This window comes from Bombus pyrosoma, linkage group LG17, assembly GCF_014825855.1.
Source record: "Bombus pyrosoma isolate SC7728 linkage group LG17, ASM1482585v1, whole genome shotgun sequence".
In the NCBI taxonomy this organism is placed as follows: Eukaryota; Metazoa; Arthropoda; class Insecta; order Hymenoptera; family Apidae; genus Bombus; species Bombus pyrosoma.
Genome location: NC_057786.1, coordinates 1,244,716 through 1,271,184, shown reverse-complemented (window position 1 = coordinate 1,271,184; position 26,469 = coordinate 1,244,716). Strand labels below are relative to the sequence as shown.

General features: G+C 46.0%; 1 protein-coding gene across 10 annotated transcripts in view; it reads left to right on the top strand.

The window, feature by feature from the left end:
• The window catches only part of LOC122576900 (chromatin modification-related protein EAF1-like), a 399,412-nt gene that overhangs the window by 259,887 nt on the left and 113,056 nt on the right, over positions 1 to 26,469 (top strand). For 3 of the 10 annotated variants that reach the window (XR_006319947.1, XR_006319946.1, XR_006319943.1), the window contains exon 7: positions 14,427 to 14,597. The exons of the other annotated variants lie outside the window; for them this stretch is intronic. The gene's annotated coding sequence lies outside the window, so the exon portion shown is untranslated. The remainder of the gene's footprint in view (positions 1 to 14,426; positions 14,598 to 26,469) is intronic. 10 annotated transcript variants of the gene reach the window in all.

Below are 26,469 nucleotides of genomic sequence, written 5' to 3'. Positions count from 1 at the left end.
ACCTGTTCCACGTTAAGTGCAATTTCTTCTTAACGCCAGCTCGGTATTAAGACTTGTTCGTGGCGTTGCAAATATAAAAATGGTCTTAATTCAATTAGGATCAGTTTTATATTTGCAATGTTTTCAAATAAATCTAGGATTGAACAACTACAAAAATTCTTTTTTACTCTGATTGGTCCCGTAAAAGAGACATTCGAAAAGCAGCGCAGACTTCCACGCTTGGGTACCTGTTCCACGTTAAGTGCAATTTCTTCCTATCGCCAGCTCGATATTAAAATTCGTTCGTAGCATTGCAAATATAAAAATAGTCGTAAATCGCGCATTAAGCGACTAGGCAGGAAAAGCTATTTTTATTGCGATTGATTTCGACATTGGGAAAACAAAGTGGAGTTTGCGTATTTGGCCGGTTTCCTTTATCGCGACCAAAGTGTCGGCAAAAATTTTGCACCATGCGTCCCGCAGAAATTAGATCCGGCTAGAAAATGTGGCGCGTCGCTAATTAATCTCGTTTTCATCGACAATGCTCGTCACCGGTGCGTCCATTCACCCCTTGCAACACCACCCTCTCGATCCGTGTATCCGTCAGCATTTTACATTTTTGGAAATGCGCGCCGCGGCAATAATTACGGGCTGGATCTATTTAAAGGCCGCGCTGATATCGGCGCACGCAACCGTAGTGTCCGTGCACAGTTTATACGCGCACCACATCGACGTGGAAATTGAACAATTCCCGTTACCGCAAGGCACACAGCGCATTATTTATCCCGGATAATAATGAATTGGTTCGTCAACGAGAATACCTGCTTTCCAGCACTGGCTTCCATTTACGCGTTCCATCGCGTTCACTTCCCTTCCTTTCTCTCTTCCTCTCTCCCTTTCTCTCTCACTTGTACGTTCGCTCTCTCTCTCTCTCTCTCTCTCTCTCTTGCTCGCCTCTCTTTTCACCCTCGTTTCAACCCTCTCTTCTGTCCCACCCTGTTCCCTCTTTCCACGGATATCTACCTCAAACGGTAGTATAACGTTGTCCTCTCGCTTTGGTATACGTATACAGGGTGTTCCTTGGAAGTGGGACCAGCTGACGAATACAGCAAACTCTGAGAGAAAGCACTGCAACTTTTACGTTTTCACGTTACGATACAGTCGAGTCAGCTACGACACTACCTGTGGCATAGACACGAAGTGGCATTTCGAAGATAACCTTGACTCTTTATCGGAAAAGGATTTGGGCAATCTCTTTTATCGCCACTTGCAGAGACTTGTAAACCAACCGATTTTTGTCGCAACTTCTCGCCAGATCGATGGTGCTTGGAAAATTGTTGAGGGTGTTACGCGGTATCATCGATAATCTGAAATTAACAATTTCTCTAGTCGTATTTTTAAACGGAAGGACGACTTTTCGGGATTAATTCTGTTCGCGATTTTTCAATTTTTGTATCTCTGTTCCGTATCTTCCATGAGTTTCCATTTTATTGCCGATCGTACTAATAAACATAGCCAGTCGATGTCGAGTAATTTTTCGTTTCTCCTACATTTTTGTCTAAATTTTGCTTTGCTCAGGTGAATAAAGGTAACATGTAGCCGTGAAAGCTGTTGCATGATATTCTACAGATATGAGAGGCTCTTCATGAATTTTGCGGGGTTTGTTAGAACGCACCAACCTGAAAGAAGCTGCGTGCACTTAAACGACCCAGTATGCGGACCACGTCAGTCAACGAATAAAGTTGCAGACACAGAAGATTAATACGATTATGAATAAATATTCTATCATATTAGTAGCTTCTATGTTGATATTTAAACAGTCGATTTTTATCTATATTTTTATGAGGAATTTAAAGATGGAAAGATACGTAGAAGACGCGTGATGCTTTCGTACGATGCTCATACTTTGACAGTGTGTGAAATTGGTCGGAGATGGGCGAAAATTTCGTAAGGCAAACTTAAATTGTTTTGAGTAGTGCGTCGCGTGATGCACGTGCTTCCTTCGGGAACACTTGGCGATTCAAAGTTTACATTCCTTTTTACAAAATTACGAATTTTTTATTCTCCAACCGATACATTTTTCTCTGCAAAAAGGCATTCAGACATTCAGCTCTTGTCTTTACTCCAATTTCGTAGAATTTAGCATCCGAAAGGGAAGAAAACCTCCGTCCCTTTGCCTCTCATTCCGCGTCCCTCGTGCCACTTTTCCATCGAACGTATAAAACAATCGATAAAATAATCGTCGTCAACGTGTGATTTCTTATTTCAACATTACGCCACGTTAATATCTTTTTCTTACGGAAAATCAAATGTACATAATTCCACCAAAAAAAAAAAAAAAATTGTAGCGGCCCCAAAGTCCTCAGAATGCCTCCTCGCTTAATTAAAATCTGTAAATTGAACGCCTCCCAACGAATCCTTCTATCTTCTACCGTTCTGCAGTTGTATGAAACACCCTGTATACGCTGCGCCGCGGAACCAACCCTCGCGACAGTCCGCCCTGTCTCGTTCTGTCTCTGTTGGTAGCACCGATGTCTGCAATTGTCAGTGTTTACCGCGTACATATTATCGTGATGACGTTGCGGCGTTATGGCGATCATACGGCAGGGGATTGAAAAACCGTGGAAACTTGCGTTCGACTGTTTGCGTCTGGACCGACCGGACGCGGATTTCCGACGGAATTATAATTATTACGATGAATCGGTGGAACGTTGCAACGTTCCCTCGTTCGATGGCCGATGCACCGCTCGACGAACAACCGTAGAGGAAACGTGGATGGAACTTGTCGTCCGCGAGCGACGGTTCTTATCCATCCGGGCAATCGTCTTTCCACGTTTAGCAGGCAAAATGGGTTGAAGATACCAGCAGTCGTTCTTTGGGTTAAAAAATGGCTCTTGCATCTGTTGCAAGACGCGTGGCTGATATTGCTTTTATTCGACCGATAAACAAAAGGAATGCTCAGGATCTTTTTTTGAGGAATCTGCAGATGCTTCGTACGTCAGGTTGTTTAAATTGTTTATTTACGTGGAAGCGTACGGCGAAGCCTGGCACCTTGTCGCGAAATTAGACCTTTCGTGTATCGTGTGAAATGTAAATTATTTTTTTGAAGGACTGTCAGTGGCATGTAGTATCTTGCTGAGGGATTAGCGGATGCTTGGGACATCATTTGGAAGGATTCTTTGCCGCCTTATCTGTAGCTCGACAAGCAGACAAGTCGCTTATTATGATAAACTGGTCGTGTGATGTTTAAAGATGGTCCCACGATGCTTAACGCATACGGGTGCCAATCTGTGCGCCTTGTATCGGCTTTGAAAAACGAATTTCATCGCCTGACGTTCTACGGTAGCCGTAACGAGGCGTAGAATCGTCGCGAAGTCTCTTTATTTGCCACCTCGTAGCTAATTAACATGCTGTCGCAAGTGAGCAAATGTGCACGTACGTTGCAGCGTATCTTATTAAGCGACAAGAAACAACATGTAACGCAGAAGGTAGAAAGACGCAAGTCGAGCAGAAGCAAGGGAAACGGACAGAGCAGCGGTCGGCGAAAGACAACGGCGGACAGCGGAAACAAAAGCGGGACCAATAAACGTCAATGGAATGAAACGTCAAAGAGAAAGAGCGAGAGGAACTACGGCCGCAGGAGAAGACGCGAGAGAGGAGCTGGAGCGCGCAGGCCACGTCGCTCGGATTCGATGCATAAGAACGAGACAGGGAAAGAGAGGATTATAATATAAATGAAGGCACCTTACCTTCGTTTCTACCTGCTCCGTCAGCCAGTTCAACGAGGTTGCAACGAAGAGATCTACCATGGGACAGGGAGGAAGGGGGGCGCGATCAAGAGAAGTAGAACGAAAGAAGGAGGAGGGTGCGATCGGCGAAGAGTCGCAGACAAGAAGAGGGCCCGACCAAGAGGTCGCCAGAGAGGAAGGGGCGAGAGGGAAACGGAACGAACGAGAAATAAAGAAGGGGTGAGCGCGTTGGTCGGGCAAAAGCAAAGAAAGTAATGCCGCGTGTACGCTCGAAGAAGAAACGTGGTTTCAGCGAAGAGAAATACCCATCGGTTGAACGAATTAATAGGAAAACTGGTCTCTACCCTTTGTACGCCCTACGCCAAAAGACGACGCAGACGACGAAGGTGTCAGTCGTTTAGGAAGCGCGCAGCATCGCTTGAATATAAATTAGCGTTATAGTCTTTGGGAAGCAAAATGGTGAAGGAATTACTCGTTGCGTAAATTAAATTCATAGGAAAATTGTTTCCCTACAGGAAAAAATGATACACCCGGTAGCCGGTACGTTAATAGGAAATTTGCTTGAAAAGTGGCGGAATGTCGAAGACGTACAGAAAGCGGAAAGGATTGCGTCTGAACGTAAATTAGTCTGTGGGAATGATGCAAAAGTGTACAGAACGTACATACAGTGCGAACTATTTGGTAACCAACCACGTTACCAAAATTGCAGACGCGGACGCTTGCAACGCTGCCAACAGCTCCGGTACAATCACCTAATGATTGTCGCGAACCGATATCGCGTGGAAAATGACGAAAGGCTGTGGGCGATAGATTGGTCCAGAAAGAGGAGGAAACAAAGTGCGCAATAAAGGACAACGCCAGAAAGAGGCAAGTGCGAGACGAACGAGGGATGGAGGCTTTAAAAAAGCGGAACGCAAGGCACACAGGGGCAGGAAAAAGGGAGGAAGATAAATGGAGAATCGAAGGGTGAACGTGGAGGACGCGCGTGGAGAACGTGAAAGGAAGGAAGGAAGGAAGGAAGGAAGGAAGGAAGGAAGGAAGGAAAGAAGGAAGGAACGAAGGGGCAGAGTTTGCAGGCTGGTTAGAGAGGATGAGAGCTGGTACCCGAAGCCGTTGGGGGCTAGAGAGGCAGCAGAGAGAAGGGAAAAAACAGTGTGGCGGCAGGTGAAGTGGGACGAAGGGAGGCAGAGGAGAAAACGGTGAAAAAGAGAAAGACGCAGGCGAAGAGGACGCTGTACTGATGAATATGACAGATTATAATTTTACGGCGTGGGTGGTGTGAGAAGGAGACAGCTGGAGAAGCTGGTGGTGCGCCGGTCTAACGCTGGCTCGGAGGAGGTGGCCGTCGTCGTCGTGGCCGATGGAGGTGACGCTCTGGAGGTGGAAGTCGCCAGGCGGAATGGAGGTGCCCGAGAAGAAGGAAGGGAGATGAGATGGCAAGTGCTGTCAAAGCAAAAAGGACGGGGATGGAAGGGAGAGCGCAGGGTTAAGTCGCGCTCGTGACTCTTGACGTTCCGACGCTGCAAATGCCTCTACGGCTCTTCTACGGAGACCGTGCGTTCCGCTTCCGAGCCACGGAGCCGGCCCGATCGACGCGTATCATTCTTTATCCCGCCGTATCGACGATCACCGACGTCGGGGCTGGAGCGAATCCCTCGCGCGGACCTGCTCGATCAACCCCTTCGTCGACTGTTCGTTTCTTCCGCCTTTACGCTCCGCAGCGGCCTGTTTCGACGTTCCAGCCGGACACGAGTCGCAGCCCTCGCAGCTCGTCAACAGTTAGGTGAAAATGTTTATTCTTTGCTTGAAAAACTCGCGTCTGTTTGTCTTCGAGGGTGTTTTAAAATCGCAATTAGTATTCTGGCTTCGATTTTCGTTCCTAAGAGCAACTTACGTAATTGTTCAGAGTTGCAAATATTTGCAATTATAACTTGTCGATATATTCCCTGTGGAGAAAGCGGAGCAACACGGCACAGCAATTTCTAGGTTTCGCGAGCTTTCTCAATACCTAGAGCTTTTCAAGGCTAACGGAAAATTTCCTCATTTTTCGTGATTTTATTTCATTTTTGTCTCTCGTCGGAAATTAAAATACTCGCGGCTGAAGCTTGAGGTTTCTCTTGTCCACCCGGTATAGCATACATATTATACAAGTAGTATAATATAATTAACAAAATTACGAAGACGATTCATTTTCCCTCCAATTTTACGCACTACCGAGGTGCAACTTTGATTGCTACATCTGGCTAATTGATGATCCGAAACTCAATTAGGCACGTAGACAATCCAGTTTCGACTGCCACGTTACAATATACGATATTGTAAACGAGTAATTACTTAACGATTGTTCGACGCCACTGCACCTCTACGCCACTTTCTACGCGACACACACACACACACTGTGTTCAATTTTTCCTAGATCTATCGGGGTTAATTCAACGCAGTTGTAACCTGCTACCGACAGCCTCTGTTCCTCGCATGTAGTTAGCCTCCATAGCTAAAATAAACGTAATTACACTGTCTATATATACTTTGTAATCTTGAATTTGTCAGAATCCTTGAGAATTCCAACAAACTGCGAAACTAATTATCTTGCTAATCCAAATTTTAGTTGGAATATTCTTCGTCGCCAAACGAGTAGCTTTTCCCGAAGAAAACGAAAGAACGATACAAATAAACGTTAAAAAGTATAATTAATTAACTGGCAGGAATTTCCACGAAAAGCGATGAATCTGTAGGATCTTTGTAGCTAATTAGGATAATAAGAAGTGAAGATAAAAGAAGCAAACTACAAGCGATTATTAGAATATCTTAATTATGTCAGTAGTTGGAGTCACAGCAGGGTCCACTGTTTTCTCAAGGAATTATCAGGTTTAGTAACGTCGATACTACCAAATATTGGTTATATTAATTGATAAACGGCTTAGCTGTAGCCGAAGTGCACGAATTGCCACCAGCATCTTTTTAAATAGCCCTTTACCCAGCTGTGGCCGCCGTTTTTTTTCAAGGGATTATTACATTTCGTAATAATTGGCTTTTAATACGCCAGAGGCCTCGGCCACGCGGCAGCTACCGGCCACCCATTAGAACACCCAAGTAAAACGGCGTTAGACACGGTTGGCACGTAATGGGTGATGGTGTGTTATTGACACACACTCACAAACAGATGGAATGAGGAGGACGAAATGAAAAAAAGGAATTAGCGACGGATAAGAATCTGAGCATAAAAGAGTAAAAACGCCAAAATATGGACTGAGGTATTTGTGGGAGAAAAATAAGGTCAGACACAACACAGGCAGGGGGGGAAAAGAAAGACAGAGCGAAAGAAGGGAATTAAGTGACAGATAAGAATCTGGATATAAAGAAACGAAAATGACAATATACGAAGTGAAATATTCATTGGACAAAAATAGCCCGAGCTTCCCTCGAAGCGCCGAAGAAAAGCCACACTCACCCGCATACATACATACACACGTACTCCTCCTTCTCTATACGTGGGAACCGAAATCGAACGAAGCACACGTTACCGGCGTAAAAACGCCTTAAGAATCGCAACCGCTGAAAAGTGCTTTCAATTTCGCGTTACAGTCGATAATTCCGCTAGAAACGCGAGGGGTAGCTGGAACGCTGGAATCGCGAAATGTTGCGGTTTAATGGCACGGGGAAACCGGTGACTTCTCTAACGACCATTATCACGGAGGGTCTGAACTGGACGAGCTAACAAGCGGAGCAGGCACGACGCTGGAGGAGGGTGCCGAGGTCGCGGTCGCGGTCGCCACTTCCGGCTCTTGGAGGCGCGTACGCGCCAGCTCGCAGACGCCGTGGGAACCGACTTCCTTCGCGGTATGCTCTTTTTCTTTTCCTTCTCTGGTTGCCGTGCGTGGTGAAAGTAAAGCGGCCGAAGGCGTGCGCCACTCGCTCGCTCCCGTACTTTCCTACGTGCACGCAACTCTTCCGCTCGTCCGTTTTCTTTTCTCTTCTTTCGCCTCCTTCCACCGTCGTCGAACGCCGCTCTTGCACCGGAAATCGATACACCGTTAACCTTGCCGGTTCTCGGCCAACGTGTGTCGCGATCCAACGGATCGATCTCTCGTGCCTTCCGATAGAAAATTCGATTTCGCGCGCGGCCTCTCGCAGGCATTTTAATCGTCGTTCTGGCGATGTCGCGTTTGCAGGTGCCAGTGCTCTTTTCGCGTTTATGTCAGTCGGCCGCGGTTGTTTGTCGTTCGGCGTAAATCTATTTGTTCTTCACTCGAATAGTTTGGCTAGTGGTTTAGGCTAATTCTTTATTCGCCTATTTAACTATTTTATTTGAGTATCAGTGTCGCTGTATCTGGCGTTTGCTACGCTCTCCGTAGCCGCTTTTTATTTATATCACGCGTAGTTAATAATCTATTTGTCTATCGTTAAGGCAGTTGATAAATAATAAAGCGTTTTATTTTTCCCCGGTTTATCGTAACTGTTTACGTGTTCTTTAAGTTCAAGTTTCCTATTGCATTTTCATAAAACTCAGGCGATAGCAGAGATTCTGCTACACGGAATTCGCATAACTTACGTCGGATGATTTAATACGATGCGATAGAATAATTACGTTAATATAATGGTATATTAAATGATTCTTTAATTTGTACCAATAGCGTGCCATAATTTATTATAATCAACGGTAGATATTAATTAATACTAGCATTAATTTAATCACGGTATACCATATCTCTTGTACTATTTTCGTATTTATAACGTACAGGTGCCTTAATTGCGTCCTTTTTGTTATCCTTCCTACGTTTCCATTGAATTTATAGGATACGTTCCGTAATTTCCACGCGGTTCTCAGTCGTCGCGGCTCTCCGCTCTCGTACTTGGACGATAATAACGATAAACGTTCTGGCCAGAACTATTTCATATCCATCGATTATAATTCCGTTAACGGAGGACCAAAGGACAGAGAAAAAATACTAAACAGGACTGCAGTAGGACTAATTGAATTGAGAACAATCATGGAGAAGAGAAGGGCAATACAAGACGAGGAGGAACGACAATAAGGAAGCATAACAGGGAGGCAAAAGCCCAAAAGTTGCCATAGTTTTAGAAACAATATAATTAAGGCAATGCAATATAATGGAGTGGACAAGAGGGGAGCTAAATATACGAGAAAAGAGAGATAGACGAGGAAAAGTATTTGGGCAGATACGAGGGAGGAGGCAATAAGGTGGTAACGCCATAAAAGCGTCAATACGTAAACGAGATGTAAAGCAGAATGCTCGTCTGAAAGCGAAAGCTACGGACTAAATAATAATATTTTCGTATTTATAACCCACAGGTGCCTTAATTGTGTCCTTTTTTATTATCCTTCCTACGTTTCGTAATTTCCACGCGGTTCTCATTCGTCGCAGCTCTCCGCTCTCGTACTTGGACGATAATAACGATAAACGTAATGGCCGGAACTATTTTATTTATATCCATCGATTCATAATTCCGTTAATTGCATTAGAAACCTCGCGTTTCGAGCCTCGTCCAAGTGTTGGAATATTCTCCACGCGATTGTACGTGCGCGTATTTATTTCTTGCATGTGAATTGTAATTGGTAGCAACAATAATAGCATCGCCTATTTTACATCCCGTCAGTGTTTCTGCTCGTCGTCGGTTAAAAATCGATACATCGTTATCACTTGAATACTTAATGAACGTGTATTATAATTAACAAGCACAAAATGATGATTGCCGGCTGTTCGCCAACTGTTTACCGATCCTCCATTGATCAAATGATCGATCTCGATCGGGAAAATGGCCGAATCCCGGCCACTCGAGTGGCGGTCGAGCATTTTTGCGGCTACTTCGACTCCTGTTATTTAGTAACAACAGCGGCAAGAATACCGATAATAATAATAATAATAATAATAACAATAATAATAACATCGATTGTGTTATACCGTACAACTGACAGCGGACGCGAATCAATAAACAGAAAAGAGAATGTACGGCGTATAATTCAACGTTAAATTAGCGTTTCAGCAGGCAACTTTGCAGAATGGAAAATTATCCGCGTCTCGGAAAAGCGTTCGCTGTTCGTACGCTGTTCGATGGTGATAAAAACGTGGCACAAAGTGGCGGAGAAGGGCTGGCCGGAAGTAAAGTTGTCGGCCAGTTTCCCGTGGAATTAAGCGTTTATCGCGTTTCCTTAAATCTCGTTACACGTAGCACGCGGTAATTGTTCCTTAACGAAATGTAAACGAGTCTCTGTCGTGTAATTATATAAGTCGCCGCTTCGACTGCGATGATTTCCATCCGAGCCCGGCCACAAAGCTACGAAACACGGATTTTTTCCGCAACAAAAAGAGCTTGGAATTCAACCGGCGGCGAAGAGGAACCGGGTCGGTGCCTTCTCCCCGCGGCAAGTCCGAACGAAAAATCGAATATCCAAACCGAACGAAACGGCCGTGAAACGCGTCTAGTTCTTTGAGAGCCGTCAAAGTCGGCTGCCTGGAACACAAAACGTTACAGAGAAAAGGAAAAGAATATCGCGTACTCTGCTGTTTCTTCGCGAGTTCCGCCGCTGGTTTTCGGCGCGATCGGCTCCCATTGGCGAAATTTACTTCGCTTCGTTTTCTTCAATTCGCTGGTTAAACCGTCACAAGCGTTTGATACGATTAGCACAGTGCAGCGATGCATCGGTAAGATAATATGATAATATAATCGATAATAAAATACAATAGTCATGATATAATAATAAAACAATAAGAATATAAAAGCTTTATGACCGATACAACTGCTTTAATCGTGTAATTGCGACCGCCAACGATTTGGAGAACTTGGAAAACGATGTCATTGCTGGTTCGATCGCGGACGAACCAGGATGAGAAACACTGCCACGGGATTCGGTTGTTTAGTGCGAACGTCTCGGTAAAATCGTAGATTTTGGTTGATCGTAATCTGACAGTAACCTTGACCGCTTGCGTGAATCAGGCTTAAGTCAACGATCGACGTCATGGCCGAGATCTACGGATGATTAATGGCCTCGATAAAACGTCCGGACGAATTGTACGCGAGAAATCATTGCCAGGCTGTGGATTCTCAGTGAGATGATAAGTCGATTTGCATTTTGTCAAAAGAGGGAATAATGTTAGATGGAGAAGGAAATTCCGTAGCTTTTTCTACCTTGGTGAACACAATTTTCATTTCTGAAAAATGGGATGTTTTTAATGAATAAGCGAGACGAAATATAATTCCCAGTTTTTCTATGGTTCTTCTATGGTTTTCACCTTTGAAAGCTGTCGCAACTATCGCCAGATCTCGGTCACCCGAGCCTCAGTTTAGTTTTGAAAATCTTTGCTACTACGTTGGCAGAATCTCACTCGCCACGACGGAATTGTAATTAGTGGCTAATTAAACGAACCGTCATTGTACGAACGAAGGAAGAACAAGGAAAAGGTAATAAGGAAAATCAGAGAATTTCTCGATTAGGTGTACGAATTGCATGTATATGGACTGTTCGTTCCCCCGGTGAATTCAAACAAATGCAACTCTGCTATCTGAACAACAAGTTCTTTTAGCACCGTCAACGTCATTTTCATCGAACCGAGACGAGAAGAAGATGCAACGAGAAATATGAACTTCGTCGACAAGCTTCCTTCGTCGCGCGTGCACAGTGTACTCTTAGCTATATCGCAATCAGAATTTTCCTTCGATCCAATGAGAAAAATTCCTCTTTATCGATTATCAACGACAGAGAAACCGTTATCTTAACTGTTTCGCCAGGAAGATACAACGTATTGAATTAATGGAAAGAACGCATTATACCAAATTGTAAATTTGGAACAAGTTTTACAACACAACGAGCTTCGTTAAAAACGTACGTAGATAAACGACGTTACGTATACGCAGGATGGAAGGCGCAAAAGTTACAAATTTAAATATCGACAGTGTTAAACGCGTTAAAGAATCGTCAAAAATCGTACGTTGGAGAGGTAACGCTGTGTATGGAATATAAAATCTAAAACGCGCAGAATCTCTTTCTGTGCGCCTAATAAAAGAAGAAAACATAACCTTTTATTATGATAATGACGGTAATAGGAATTCCTGAGCAAGCAGAAGGACCGAGGGAAAATCGATAGACGAAAGGAAGGATAGAGAAAAATTATGATTGAAATTATTCGTAGCTTTCGAGTGAACTTTATTGCACCGACGAAATTGTTTCGTTCATTATACAGGAATTCCGTTGGAATTGCGAGTTAATTAATACTAATTCGGTGCTGATTCGCGAAAATTCTCGCTTAATTGTACAAAGCACTTTGGCTACTTTCGGCGCAATGAGTTTTCCGGTTTCGCAAAAGCCGGACAACCGCGAACCCGTTGCCTGCTAAATGAATTTTTATTTGGAAAAATCTACCTCCTTCGGATCCGCTTGGCCGCTGTTTAAATAATGTTCCTCTCGTCGAAATGTTGTTCGGCCATCGGGCTGCACGCAGCGGCGCACACGTCGCCGCTATTTTCCAGTCTGATTTCCGTTTCTGAATATTTCCCCGTGTTTTCCACTCGAGAAAGGCTAATGCGCTTCCTCGAGTAAATATCTTCGAATTTCGGATTTTTCGCCTTGGTTTTTTCATTTTAGCTTCCAACTCGACCGTAACGGCGCCAGTCCGCCAGTCGAGCAGCTAGCAAATTGCGAATCGAAACTGCGTGAACCTTCGTTGCTCGATGACAAAAGAAAATACGTACCTTGCACTAGGTTTTAATTGTTTTGCTCACCCCTGTTCACTAGAAAATATCGAACTATTTTCATCCAGTCCACCTACTTTTCTTTCTTTCTGCCTCCTCACTCAACAGCGTTGCAACCAACTGTTTGCCTACTTCCTCGAACACGAAGAGATTTTATAGCCATAGTCGTGGAAGACGCATCTTCGATAGTCACATTCGCCGATAGTCGCGTTAGCATACAACAACAAGCAACAACAGCCAACGCGAGTGGAATGGTCGAAGCTCGCTGCAAGCAATTGGTTAAACTGTGTGTCGATTATTATTGTGCCTAGCGTTGTCGATTAGAGCAGTTTTCGGTCAAAGTCGATCGAGTCTGGCGTGGGTGGATGGTTGTTGGTAAAAACATTGGCGGTGATTTCAACCAAGTGCAGAGAAATTACCCGCGTAGCCGGCTATTCCGCGAGATACATATGAGACAGTTACGTGAGAACCTCGATGCAAACTCGCTGGAACTGACAAAGAAGAAGCTGCTGATCGGACATTCTCACCACTTTAAGGTGAGACCGGTTGCATCGTGTGTGTTCATTCGTTCGAGACGAGATTTCTTTATTTGTCAGCCTTTACATATGCACAAGTACGATGATCGGGCTGACAGCGAAATTCTTCTTTGCATTTAAAACTCGCTACCAACGTAGTGTACGTAGTAACCTAATCTCTAACTTCTGCATACCTGGGTGTCTCGCGGGTACCCTAGTACTTGAGTATCTCAGATGTTTAGTTGAAATCTATAGCCTTTTATGTACGCACTAATTGCTTAGGTTCAAGTATATTAAACTAAATATTAATTAATATGAAGCGTATTAAAGCGTACTAAATTTGTATCATTTAACCGATTACCAATCTACACTTTATACTTGATAATACAGTAGCCTAACTTCCGATGTTATCCAGGTATCTCAGATGGTCTTTTGAAACCTGCAGCCCTATCTCTACGCACTAATTAATTAGTATATTAAATTTTGTACTGGTTCGTAATCGACCAGCAACAACGCGTGTGCTTTCTATCACATAGCAACAGTAGCCTAACCTGGAATCGAAAAGTATCAAAATTGTCGTGGATATTCGGATGTTTCACGAGATACTCTAGCAACTTTTGTACACGCAGTTGTCTCGCGGATAGTCTCTGCACGTCTCAGACTAGTCCAACATTCACCTGCTAATTAATTAGGTCTCGGCGTATTAAATGAAACATTAATTAGTATCAAGCCTATTAAGGTGTACTGAATTTGTATCATTTAACACTTTGTACTACGTAATGTAGTAGCCTAACTTCCGAGGTTATCCGGATATCTCAAATGCTCCGTTAAATTCGCTAGCCTTAATGTTTCTCTGGTTAGATCTCATGTCAGAAGTATGGAACTCAGCATAGAAAAGGTAAGATCTCTCTTATTGGAGGAGTTCAAGAGAAATTCCTAAGATTTCCAGCTTTCTCTAACTTGGTATTTCTATTGGTCATTGATAACTGCAATTATGAGTTCTTGGTGCTCCTAATAAGCTACCGTTTGCAAATCGAACAAAGATACGTGACGTTACTTTTCTTAATCATCAATTTCCATAAACCTTCCAAGAACAACACAAGCAGAAATAATATTCTTCGTGTCAACGATGTACGTTCAGGATACGGCTCTTCTCACCCGTTGTTCCCTACGTATTCCCTTAATTATGCCAATTGTTACGCTGACCGCCTCGACCCTTCTTTCCTGGAATAGGGTTGATACGTACCTTGCGTAGCCTCGTTATGTAGGTGGAGGTTTCACGTTGCTTCCGTATTTTTCAAGTTACGTTTCTTTGATTTTCCTGCGTATAATTGGACTGTGGCCTGTCAATAAACGGTATGATGATATATAAGCGAGTTTCTCAATCAGCGAGTTTCTTCCCACTGCATTTCGCGTTTCGTCGGTAGTTCCATCGACTCGAATATTTTGTACTTTGTGTTTTACTTTCTTTCAGCAGTTGCGATGACGAGCTTCCCCCGTATTCCTCTCGGAGGCTCGCGGAATTCCACCCTTCGAGAGGAGGAAATCAAACGACGATGCGATGGAATTTATATATTCGTGGATTTGCTGTAATGCAGCGATTGACAAGAGGATCGTTTCACTACGTGACATGGAACCGTGCAAGGTAATACAGAGTTTGCTGGCAGGCCAGGAGTAAGATCGTTCTCTTGTTTTGATTAAGAATATTCAGTTTTATGGAAGTTTGTTTGAAGAAGTTATAGGAATAAGTGGTGCTGATGATGGAGCATGTATGCATATTTTATCATCCTTGAGTCACTTTACAATGCACACAGAATAAGAACAGACTTATATCTGAATTTCAAAATGACATTATATCAATCGTTTACATTATATAACAGATATATATTATATGTTACATAAGAAATATATGTTAAAGTCTTACGTTACGCACTATAATTATTCCCAACGATGCTCCTGTTTCTAAGTTTCTGCCGGAAACGTGCTGCGTTATCCGTCCTGTCTGAAATTAAGAAAAGTCTACTTTTCCTCCGGAGGGAAAGTAAAATTCTAGAAAATCCACGGAACTATGTCGACCAGCGAGAGATAGCAGCGACGCGACAAAACCGTCAAAATAACGAGATTCCCGATGATTTTCAGAAAAGTACTGTGAAATACGGTGTGCCTGAAACGATATCGTCCTCTTTCCAGCAAAGTTACTCCGGTGAATCCTTTCGCGGAATCAATTCGAACCAGCACAATGTCTGGCTGATCGAGCCATTTGCACGCGTTCTCTGGTTCACGCTCGATTCGACGACAGTGACGGCGTGACCAGGAAAAGCGTGAATTAAACGAACGTAACAGAGACGACAAAAAGAAAGTGTGCGGAACGGCGGCGGATGGGCGGGGGTTGGTTCGCAACGCAACCCTCCTCGTCGATCGCCACGTGTAGTATCGCGAGGGACGGGTTGCTGCATGAGACGCGCGTACGTATTCCACGCGGGCCGTGCTCCTCGTATTAGTGAAATCTGCTCGGTCGCGCGAAATATAGTTGGCTGGCCTAGTACGGTGGATGGTATACGTCGAAAGCGTTCTCTGACGGGCACGAGCACATTTCCCGTGTGCACCGCTACCTACACACTCAGACAGCGGTGCCATTAACGCTACGATCGAGTCGTAAAGCACCACACACAGCCGCAGGCTGCTACTCCCACAGCCCCGCGCTTCCTCCGTACGTGTGTGTACACGAAGGGAACTAAATTTCCACGTTGCACGATGGAGCATTGCCCCTCGCGTCACATACACTCACGCCGTGAAACTGCGTGGATGTGACGAGGATGGCTGATTTCGCAGAGAGACGGGATAGAGAGGGAGGGTGAAGCTGGAGGGAAAGGGGTACGCGTATATAGGAATCCGTATGGGTGTGGACTATCATTGGTACCTCTACGTATATACACATATACGTGCATTCTATATGACGTATATAACGTATGTACGTATGTACACGTACGTATATGCTATGTGTGTATATAGGTACTTACATATATGTATGTATCTCTAGATATATGTATATATATATATATATATATATGTATATATATAGTAGCCGCGTTAACACGTACGACAACCCTCCCCTATTTTCCGCCGAAGAGGGGAGCTCTCTGGCAGCACCCCCACCAGACTGAAATCTACTTGTGCCACCCCTTTGGCCCACCCTTCTCTGCTGCTCGCTGTCTCGTTCATCCTGCCACTCCGTCTCTGTTCGCCGGTAACTATATAGATCGGTCGTTCTCGTCTAGCTCGGGGAATATCGGCGAACCTCGTCCTCGTTGCTCCTCGCGTTATCCAACCCTCCTGGCCAGCAGTTTCAATTTGTTATTTTTACATCATTTTACCCCCTTCCTCTCGCCGTAGACCACCATCCACCCCCTCGGCTTGGAATCTTCTCTTTTCGTCCGTCTCCCTTCCGCTTCGCCTCTTCTCTCTCGCTCTCTGTCTCTTTTTCTCGGTTTCCACCCTCACCATGAAACCACCCTCCCCTCTATCTTTCTCGGTTTTTCTCTTTCCAGCATCAGAGTGTCCTCGTCGCTTTTCAAACCCGCTTTCTCCCCGTTCTTCCCACCCACCCCACCCCCCAGTTCCCCTTGTTCCTGACAAGAGAGAGTAGAGTCAGAGGGACGCGCTTTAATTGTGTAGTTATTATGTTTTCTGGAAGTTTTAATTATGTCGGCCGGCGTGCTTAGATCGTCCACACTTTCCACGCCTCGTCGATGGGCCGATTACGAAAAACTTTCACGCACACGCTGGCACGAACGGGGGTATACGTGAGGGGTCGTTTTCCGAAATGCGATTTCTCTACTTGCGCAGGACCAACTGGGCCGGTTGACTGAATATTTTAACGCTCGTTCACGACCGCTTCGTGCGTCTCGTCGTAAAGCGTGTCCCGCTCACCTTCTCCTCTTGATCCAAAATGAGAAGAGCCGGTTGATCGGAGGGGAACGTGATTTGGTCGAAGCCGGAGCGCACGTGCACTACGTTGGGGACAAAAGTTTTCCAAAGGGAACACCCGGGTGGTTCTACGCGTTACGACACGCAGATACTCCGTATAGATTTTTGTGAAATAATTTCTTATCCGGCAAATTCTCACCGTTATCTCTTCTTCGTCGTTGTTAGCCTACGGTTTCTCCAAACACACTCACCTCACTGTAAATTTACAGTATCGAGTTGCAAAAGCTTCGTTTCCACGCACGTGTTTGTGGCGCGATTTCCTTTCAAAAATAATCCTGGACGTTGCCAACTTATTCATAGAATCTTTCTACGGTATCATCCGGGCGAGACCGAGTCTTTGGTCGATCTACAGTTTTTCAAAAAGAAGAGACACGGGGGAAAGGGGCGACGGAAAAGGAGGATAAAAAAAGTCCGTGGAAATCCAATAGGCGCCGCCGATCCCCTCCCATCCCTTGGAACACCTTAGGCAGCAGCAACCCTTACCGTAGAGCCTCGAGCGAGCGAGCGAGCAAACGAGGGTGGGTTGCGCGCGCACGTATCGATCCATGGCCAGCAATCGATCGATCTATATATATACATGTATATATAACCCCGACGTGTACGTACACACGTAGGACACGAGGCACGTACATGCATACACGCGGCCACACACGGACCCCTACGGGTCAGGAACGTGGTCGTGCGTGAGCGTGTGTGTAAGTACGTGTGTACACGGTGGTTCGAGCGTGTCTCGTATATATCGTTGGTTCGATCGATAGTTGGTGCCCAGCCAGTCGCATGGTAGGTGCTAAAGGACGAAGCCAGCACGACCTACGCAAGGTCCTTCGAACACGTCCATTGGAATCATCAATCCTCTCGATCTTATTCCGATCGTTGGCTCCCCGCTGCGAACCGTAACAGGCAAGAGCCTGTTCGCCACCGCTGTCCCTACCCCCCTTTTCCTTTTTCTTTTCCTCTTTTCCTCTTTGCCCCCGTTTCTTTCATCACGGATCGCTCGTTCCACGGCGAATTTTTCATCGTTCCTTTTTACCCTGTGGCCTACGTACGATACCCTGTTCGTATTGTATTCCCTTTGCAAGATTCTTCTGTTTTTCTTCCCTTCTTTCTTTCTCCTCCTATTCCCCGGATTCCATTGTTCCCCTAATCCCGTCCACCTCGTTCCCTTCCCTCCTCTCCTCGTCTTGCGACCTTTCGTTTATCTGGATGCTCCGCCACTTTGCTGAATTTTACATGTTCCCTCTCGGACGCGCTCCTTTTTTCCTCTCCCTTTGCGTACTCTCCTTCGGCCAAACTTTTTTGCCCGCCGCGCCATCCGTCCTTCCGGTTCTCCGTTCCCGTTTCTCCCGGTTTAATCTTCCGTCCGCCTCGCCCGACCCCTCTCGCTCCGTCTCTCGCGCCAGTTTTCTCTCCGTGCAGTTTTTCCAGCCGGTTCTCTTTGATTCCCGCTGTCTTTTGCCGGCGCGGCCTTTCGACAGACATTCGTAGTCCCCCTCCACGTCCCGCCATTTCGCGCGTCCCTTTATACACCCCCCTGTCGTCGTTCTACTCCGCGAAAATGTCGCCCCTCCCTCTCTTGTCCACTTTTTCATCGTGCCGGCATCTCCTCTCTCGACGGGTCCTAACAGCGGTAGAGCGCACAGCGTATTCTCCGCGTCCTTCCAGCTTCGTTCGTCCTCGACGCACACGAGGGACGGGATTTCAAGCGTGGGTGTAGTCGCGCGTTAGAAGCGCCTCCTATAGGAACGACGGCGAAAGAAGAACCAAGTAGAAGGTAGAATTCCCCGTCTCTTCCTTCGTCGAACTTCCCCCGTGCCGCATCGTGTATCTTCTCTCTCCGGAGCATGCCCCACCTTCCACTCCCAATTTAGACACGCTTCTCCCTTCTGTCAAAGCGAGAAGAAGCTCCCACGTGTATCCACGGACACACGTTAGCCAGCTGCGTGTTCCTCTATGTATATAGCGACGCTCTACCGCGCTCTATACGACGAGAGCGTATAGCGCACGAGCGCCGCACACGGCCATATATTTAAATAGATTTATGGGAATATACGTGCGCGCGCACGTATAGTTCCCGGTAAGTCCGTTGATTTACATCGCGCCGAAAATACACCTTGTCCATTACGGAATCTCCGCGCGTTTCGAGATAAATACTTATCCAGCGAAATTAAAATCCCTCCCCGCAGCAGCAGCCGCACCGTGTGGTGCACGAGGTAGTATAGCAGCGTGTAGAAGAACGGAGGAACCCGGCACCGCTGAGAACGACCAAGCTAGCTAGCTAGCGAGCAGGTAAGTGGAAGAGAGAGGGCCGCGTTAATGCTCGGACACGATTTTGCGTCCTCCACTCCCTTTTCCCTCTGTCTCTTTTTCCCCCTGCCTTCGTTCGTTCTTCCTATCTTAGACTCGCGTCGCAGAGTATCGCACTCCTGCTTTTCCCTCTTTCTACGTTCGAACGCTCCCCGTCCCACCTACCCGCTTCTACCTCCCTCTCTCTGTCCGCCTGTTTTTCTGTCTCCTGAAACCAGCTATTGCCGCGCGCGCGTATCTGCCGTACACGGAGGTCGGAGAGAAATAACAGAGTAAGCGAGAGGGATGAGAAGTATTACGGCCGGCTGGGGCAGGAGACGCGAAGGGGGCGACGGAGAGCGAGAAAAGCGAGTAATGGACGGATCGGGCGAGTGTGTTGGTGCGAGAGTCGAGGGAATGGGACTGGGAAACGAGGACGAGGCGATGCTTGATACGCGAGCGAGAGAAGGACAGAGCCAGGAGAGAGGAAGGCATTCGAAGCACGAACAACGGAGGGAACGAGACGAAGCGAGCGACGAGGACAGACAGAGAACGGCTACGAAATAGCTGTGGAACGAAGATAGATGTATGGTGGAGACCTAGCGAGCAAGGAAGAACAGAGAGAAATGACAGAGGCGAAATGAAGAGGGTGGAGAAGGAGGGCGAATAAACGAGTGGGCGGTGGTGCGACAGAGATATAGACAAGGTGGATGGAACGAGATAGATAGAGACGGGAAATGAAAGAACTGGTTGGACGAGGATCGAGATCGTTCTCTTCTTCTTTGCCTCCTTCTCTTTCTTGCTGCATATTCGAAGCGAACAACGCGCAGCCTGGCTGTGTGCGCGCCCGCGCACCTATATTTCTCTCTTTCTCTGGTCTTCCAGCGTCGTTAGACAGGCTTCGCCGAAGTCCCTCTCTCTGAAATATCTCTCCGAGAATATTATAGAGACGGCGATGGCGGTGTTGCCTGGACTCCTCGAGAACGATGCTGTGCCATCGCGTCTGTGGATTATTGTATTATACGCCGGCTAGGAATTTTTTTCGCGCCACGATACAGCGTCGCCCAGCGCGTCTAGTACCTTTCTAGGGTCTTTTTTTTTCCTAACCGTGATGTAACAACCGACTCGTACGCAACGATCACCCTTCACCTCTGATTTCCCTTGAAAGGTCGTCGTTCGACTGTTCAGCACCGGGGAAAAAAAAGCAATTTCCGAGATGCTGAAAAATAACTCGGAAACGTGCCGAAGAAACGGAATAGTCATTACGTTCAAGCCCTAGCGCGCAAGATACGCACGCGATGAAAGCAGAGTGTAATGTAGCGTGACATCGGATATGACGTATGCTCGTAGCCTTTTTCTTTTTTTTTTTTTTTTTTACTTCCTTCGTTTCAGAACGACTACTTGACTGCTTGAAACGGTCATCGTATACGCGATGTACATCGCGAGAATCACGGTAACGTTTACCTCTTGCGAGATTGATCCAAAGGATATACAGCGCGGTACGAGAAAAGATTATGACATATTTTTTGAGAAGCCGTCGATTTTCGACGTAAAAAAGCTGGTGTCGGACCGATTGAAAACAGGAACGTTTATGAGAATCGAGGGGAATATCGTATACTGGAGAGCTAACGAGAACGCGTGGATACTTGTGCTTCGTGGTTCCTGTGGGGGTTGGTTTTCGTAGGATACGTTAGAAGCACCGAGTGCACCACCACGAGGAATGGACCGGCAGGGGAGCGCACAGGCGTGTGAGAAAGAGAGAGACGCCAAAAGAGAGCCAAATGTATCCACCTAACCTACCTACCGCAGGGCAAGAACAGATGAGCGGAGATCCCTCTCTGCCAGCCATCAGGGAAAGGGAACGAGGCGAGGCTCTCTCCTCGAGTCTTCCTCTTCTCCCTTCAAAGCATCCTTTGTTCGCTTGTTCACGATCCCCCGGGACCCCGCGTCCATCGTGTTTCCTTCCAGCCAGTGCCGTACGTCAAGCTTCGTTACGACCGAACTAAACTCTTTTTCACGTGCAACAATTTTCTCTAAAACTAATTTACCGTTACTTGGCGTACGTACGTTTAGAGGTTGAATTCCCCTTTTTCCTTTTTTTTTTTTTTTTTTTCGTACCCGATATAGTAAAAAGCATTCATCGCCGATGGATGAACTTTATCGTGCGAAAATAACCGTTATTTATCATAGGTGGAAAAACGAACGAGAAATACTCTGTCGAGTATTCTCGACTGGTTGGCAGTGGTTGTTAACGAAACTGCGCGTCGGAAGACGACGATTTCGTCGGGCGCTCAATAACTTTCACGCCATTTACGTTTCAGTCGAGATAAAAATACATCCTCCGGTATCGACGGTCCGTCCTAATCAACTTCCGGATCCATCCGAGGTCGGCCGTTTTTTCTTCGATCGCGAGCCCCATCGGCATCCTACGGCCCTGCGCCTCCGTCGCACTCTCCCTGCTTTTCCCTCATCCCGCTGGATTTCCTCCCCGCCAGTCCGCCGCTTTCCACGCAGCATCCCCCTCGCCCTCTTCCCCGCTCGAAGCCGGCACGAAACCGGATTGGCCAGCCGTTGGACCAATCCCGTGGCCCCGTTACGGACTTGGCGCATTCCCCACACACGTAGTTGACGTATGTCCATATTCCTAGGGTGGGTGCGCGAAAAACGTCAAAAAGTTTTGTTTCGGGCCAGATCGCGCGTTACGCGAGAGAAACGGCGACACGTTGGGGAAAAGGACAGAGAAAGGAAGAGAGGGACAGGAACATCGTCAAATACTGATAGATAGAGAAACGAGAAACCCGTGAGAGAGAAAGCGCGATGACCAAAGGCAGATAGAGAGCCACGGCGAAAAAAGCGAAGGGAGAACCGGTGGACGATGGTGGGACAGAGACGAGTAGCCGGACAATTACATCAGCGAAAGGAAGAAAAACGACCGTGAAGACGAGGAGAGAAATCGTCGGGAGCGAGACAGAGAGGGCGTGTGCCCCTGTACGCTGGGTAAATGGAGACGGTCTAACGAGCAGTCCGACTGGTACGAGCGAGATGGTGAAACGAGAAGGTTGTAGCGGGAATAAAAAGGGGAAGAAAGGAGGCAAAGGGAGACGAATGGCGGGGAGGTGTTTCTCTTTCCTCTGCGTGTGACGACGTTGACGTGAACCGGCAACCACGTGGCTCTCCTTTCTCTCTCTCTTTATCCGTCTCTCCACGCCTGTCTTCTTCCTCCGAACTTTTCTCTCCCTCTTCGTCCCTCCACCCGCGTTCCATGTACGCGATACGCGCGTTCCTCTGTCTCTCCTTCGCCGTTGAAAAGCGTCTCCCGCTCGCACACAGCTTTCAGGCCTCTGCGGCTGGCAAAGCCTCCGACGCCGCCTCGCCAGATGCAACGCCGCAGTCCCGCACTGCAGTTGCAGCGTGCCGGTGCACGTTTCTCGTCCAGGCATTCTCGCGGTGCACAAGCTCTCTTCCGCGGAGCTTCCTATGCACCTGAAAACATGCGACGCGACCCAGCCAAGGGAGAACGGATTAATCGTAGCCTGTGTTCCGGCGCTCTCCCAGCGGCCGTGTTTTTCCCTTTCCTTCCCACCGTTCTGTATCTTCTGGGCATTTTCCCCAATTTTTTTTTTTCCCCACCGCTTTTTGTCTCCTCCGCTTTTTCGTTCGCTTTCTCCACGCGATTCGTTGCGATCACGTGGACCGCTCGCTGTGTGGCTGCGCTCGCGCGGATTACACACCGCGCGAGACACGCGATACGGCGCAGGTGGAGGTTAGGTACGGTTATAGCAGCTCTGTGGATTTAGGTGCTCCTATGCGTGTTTTTTATGACTGTGAATAGGTCTTGCTTAGCTTGGTTCCTCATTTTTTTTTTTTTTTTTTTTGCGTTTTGTTTCAGGTACAGGGACAGGAAGATTCGTGACGGGTTTACGATGCCAGGGATCGAGGGGCCAGGGTTTCGGTTTGCGGCAGATTGGGGAAGGTTCGAGGAAAGTTGGGTTTTATAGCTTTCGCTGTAGTCCCTGTTGCTGTTTTATAGTAATTGCCAAAGAATACCGAATTTTCCGAAGGGAGGCGTCGGCTGAAATTCCGTTCGCGAATCTACGTGGAAAATATTTCTAAGCGTTCTCCATACGCGTAAACGCGAATGACTTCGGAATACGTCCAACAAGTTGCCAAACTCTCGACAAAAGTATCAATTCATATTCCAGTCTCAACACAAATCATCAATACGCCGTGTGTACTTTTCCTAGGACGTCTCCTAGGAAAATAATTAGAAAATCCCTCTAAATACTCGTATGTACTAATCGTATGTACAGCTAATCTGAAAATCGTCTGTGCGTTTGACTTTAACACTCAAAGGTGTCAAAGACACTAAACGTCATCGGGTTAGCTTTACGATTCCCGATGTTTATGGTTGCAGATTATTACAGCACAGGCTATAGGTATAATCGTACAGGTATTACCGGTTTTTCACAAAAACCATAATAAAGTGCAGCCTTTCGGCCGACAAGTATCATGAAAATCGACGGACCAGCAAAAATGTCGCCACTTTCTCATTGTTCTTCGGATACAACCGCAACAGCGCTAAAATCATCAGCGCATTGATCAAGTCTTTATGTTAATTCACGTAGATGGTAAGTTTTATCCGCGTACGGCACGTCTGTCTTGGTTCACGCGTGTTCACGCACGCGGAACATTCGCGCCAGGCAAATAGCCGTGTTTCGCTGGTTGGCAACACGGTAGCGAGCAATCCACGCGACCGTTCCACCGATCAGCCCGGATAATTGTCCTCGATCACGATGTTTCTTACGGAAACGCGACTTTTCCCTCTGATATAATCGCGGTGCAATCAACGCGGCCAATCAACGAGCGGGCGTCTCGTAATTTATCGAGCTGCCTTCGATCAAGTGGAAAGCAAAAGGGACCTGTTAATATTATAAGCGATAGCTACCTTGCTTCTTTACGTCGCGCCATCAAACGCATACTTGGCTACTTATCAATTACCGGCGCGTTAACCCCTTAACCGGCGCGTTATGCCCGATCGAATGCAACATTTTTGTCTCCAAGTTGCTTCCAAAGCTGGTTTTGCCGGCGTAATTATGCTTCTCCCCTCGGCTACGTGCTTATCAAAACCGATTACTGAACTTTGCTCTAGGAACTGCAAGCTGATTGCAAACCGTCGCACTCTTCTTTTTCAGCTTGCAATTAGCGAACGCGAAGAATTCTTCCATTTACTTTCGCTTTTACTCGTTTGTTTTCGTGTTGAAGGCGGCAGACTTCCAAGTGTTTATCACCGAGTTTGTATTATTGTCAGTTACAGGACTGTGAAACTCCTTTGGCTATCTTTAAAGTTATTATACTCGAAATTATCTGAATTTATTAATATTTCTGCTTGAAGGTGTATTAATTAAGTGTACAAGGTTCTTGCACATTTTACAGTACGCGAGTGTTGAGTTTCTGAAAGAGAGTACACATCGCTATATAGGATAAAGTTAGGGTATCTAGGTCAGCTGAGCCTCAACGTCTTAAAACTCGACCTTGAACTTTGCACGGAATAATCAAGCTCGTAGCATATTACGCGACAGGCTTTAATATGATAAGAAAAGAATGGCAAGATACCGTGTACTTTAAGTTTAACACGAGAAGATATGAAAAACTGAGAAAATGAATGCCATAGTAAACTCAGTTGACTGAACAAACAGATTACATGTGAATTAGAAATCTCACACTTAAACGGCGAGAATATATTTAATTCTTCAGCAGAAGAAAGAAGGAAGAGAGAAACAGAAGAGAGGAGAAAAAGGATAAGGGACTCCAGATACAACAGATACTACAGGACCATAACCAAAGTACTTGGAAGGGAGGATGAAGTGGAAGGACAGAAAAATTATAGCCAGATTCAGGTGTGGAAACGAGACCAAAGCGAAAGAACATTGGAAAGAGGAGGAAGAAAGAAGCTGCAGACTATGTGGAAGGGAAGAAGAGGACCTGAGACATGTAATAGAGAAATGTGAAATAACAGGAGGAGCAAAGGAAATGGAAAAAATATTGAACGGGACTGGGGAAGGACTAATGGACCTAAGAGCGATAATAGAGAAAAGAAGGGTAAAGGCAATACAAGAAGGGGTGGAATGACAGGAAGGTAGCACAGCAAGGGGGCAAAAAGACCAGAGTGGCAATAGTGTTTGGGCTTAAGTTGCAATAATTTGTAGGCATGTGTTGTAAAAAAAAAACTGAAAGTTCGTCCAAAGCCGAGAGGCACGGACTAAATAAAAATAATAATATTTAATTCTTCTGCGTCAACAAATTTCCCAATCTGTCAATTTATTAAAATTATTATCTTTCTCGCTTCTCGATTTCCCGCGTCCTTTAAAATGCATGGAAATCTTAAACCTTTAAAACTGGTATTTCTGTTCTTCGTAATAATTCAACGAAGGATGATCCTACGGAGAATACGTTTTTATGTCGCCGTGAGAATTAAAGCGAAGTATTTTACGAAACAGCCATGCTGTATCTTGCTAAGAAATATTTTGTGTTTATTTAACCGGTCCACATCCGATGAAACAGTATGGAGAGAGGAAAAAAGCACGGGATAAGTCGTCTGTACACAGTGATTGAAGAGATTAAAGCGATATTTGCGCCGGAAAGGGGTCCAAAATCAACAGCACAATGCTCGCCACGTTGACTAGGGACATTAATTTGTCTGGCATAGCGTCAGCTCCGTTATTTAATTATCAGACCGCGCAGTATCGATAGGCTGAACAGATTGCGCGCTGCCGACAATACAGATCCATCGTGTTCATTGATACTCGATCATTGATCGGCCAACAGCTGCAGACGAAACGAATTCTCAGCATATTTATCCTTACAGCTATCTGTGGCCTGAAACTCAGAAAAATGTTGAAAAACTCTGTGCGAAATTTCGAACGATTCGAATCACAAGGAATACAGAAAATAATAATGCTTAATGGACGTGTAATCTCTCGGATTACCTGGCGATTTTGTTCATTAAGCCAGTAGAAATTGGCAAATTTATTTATTCGTTCGTTCGTATAACGATCCCACACGTTTTCTATAAAACGTGAGAAGAAGCGACGAACTGCATCGCGTCGATCGATGCGCTGAAAATTGTACGACTTTACTTTTGAAAACCTGCGTGTAATCTTCGTGTCCCTCGATTGGCATACTAATTAAATTGCCATACTAGTAGATAGTAGGATAAATTAGTAGAATCGCCTTTTTGCACAGCAAAT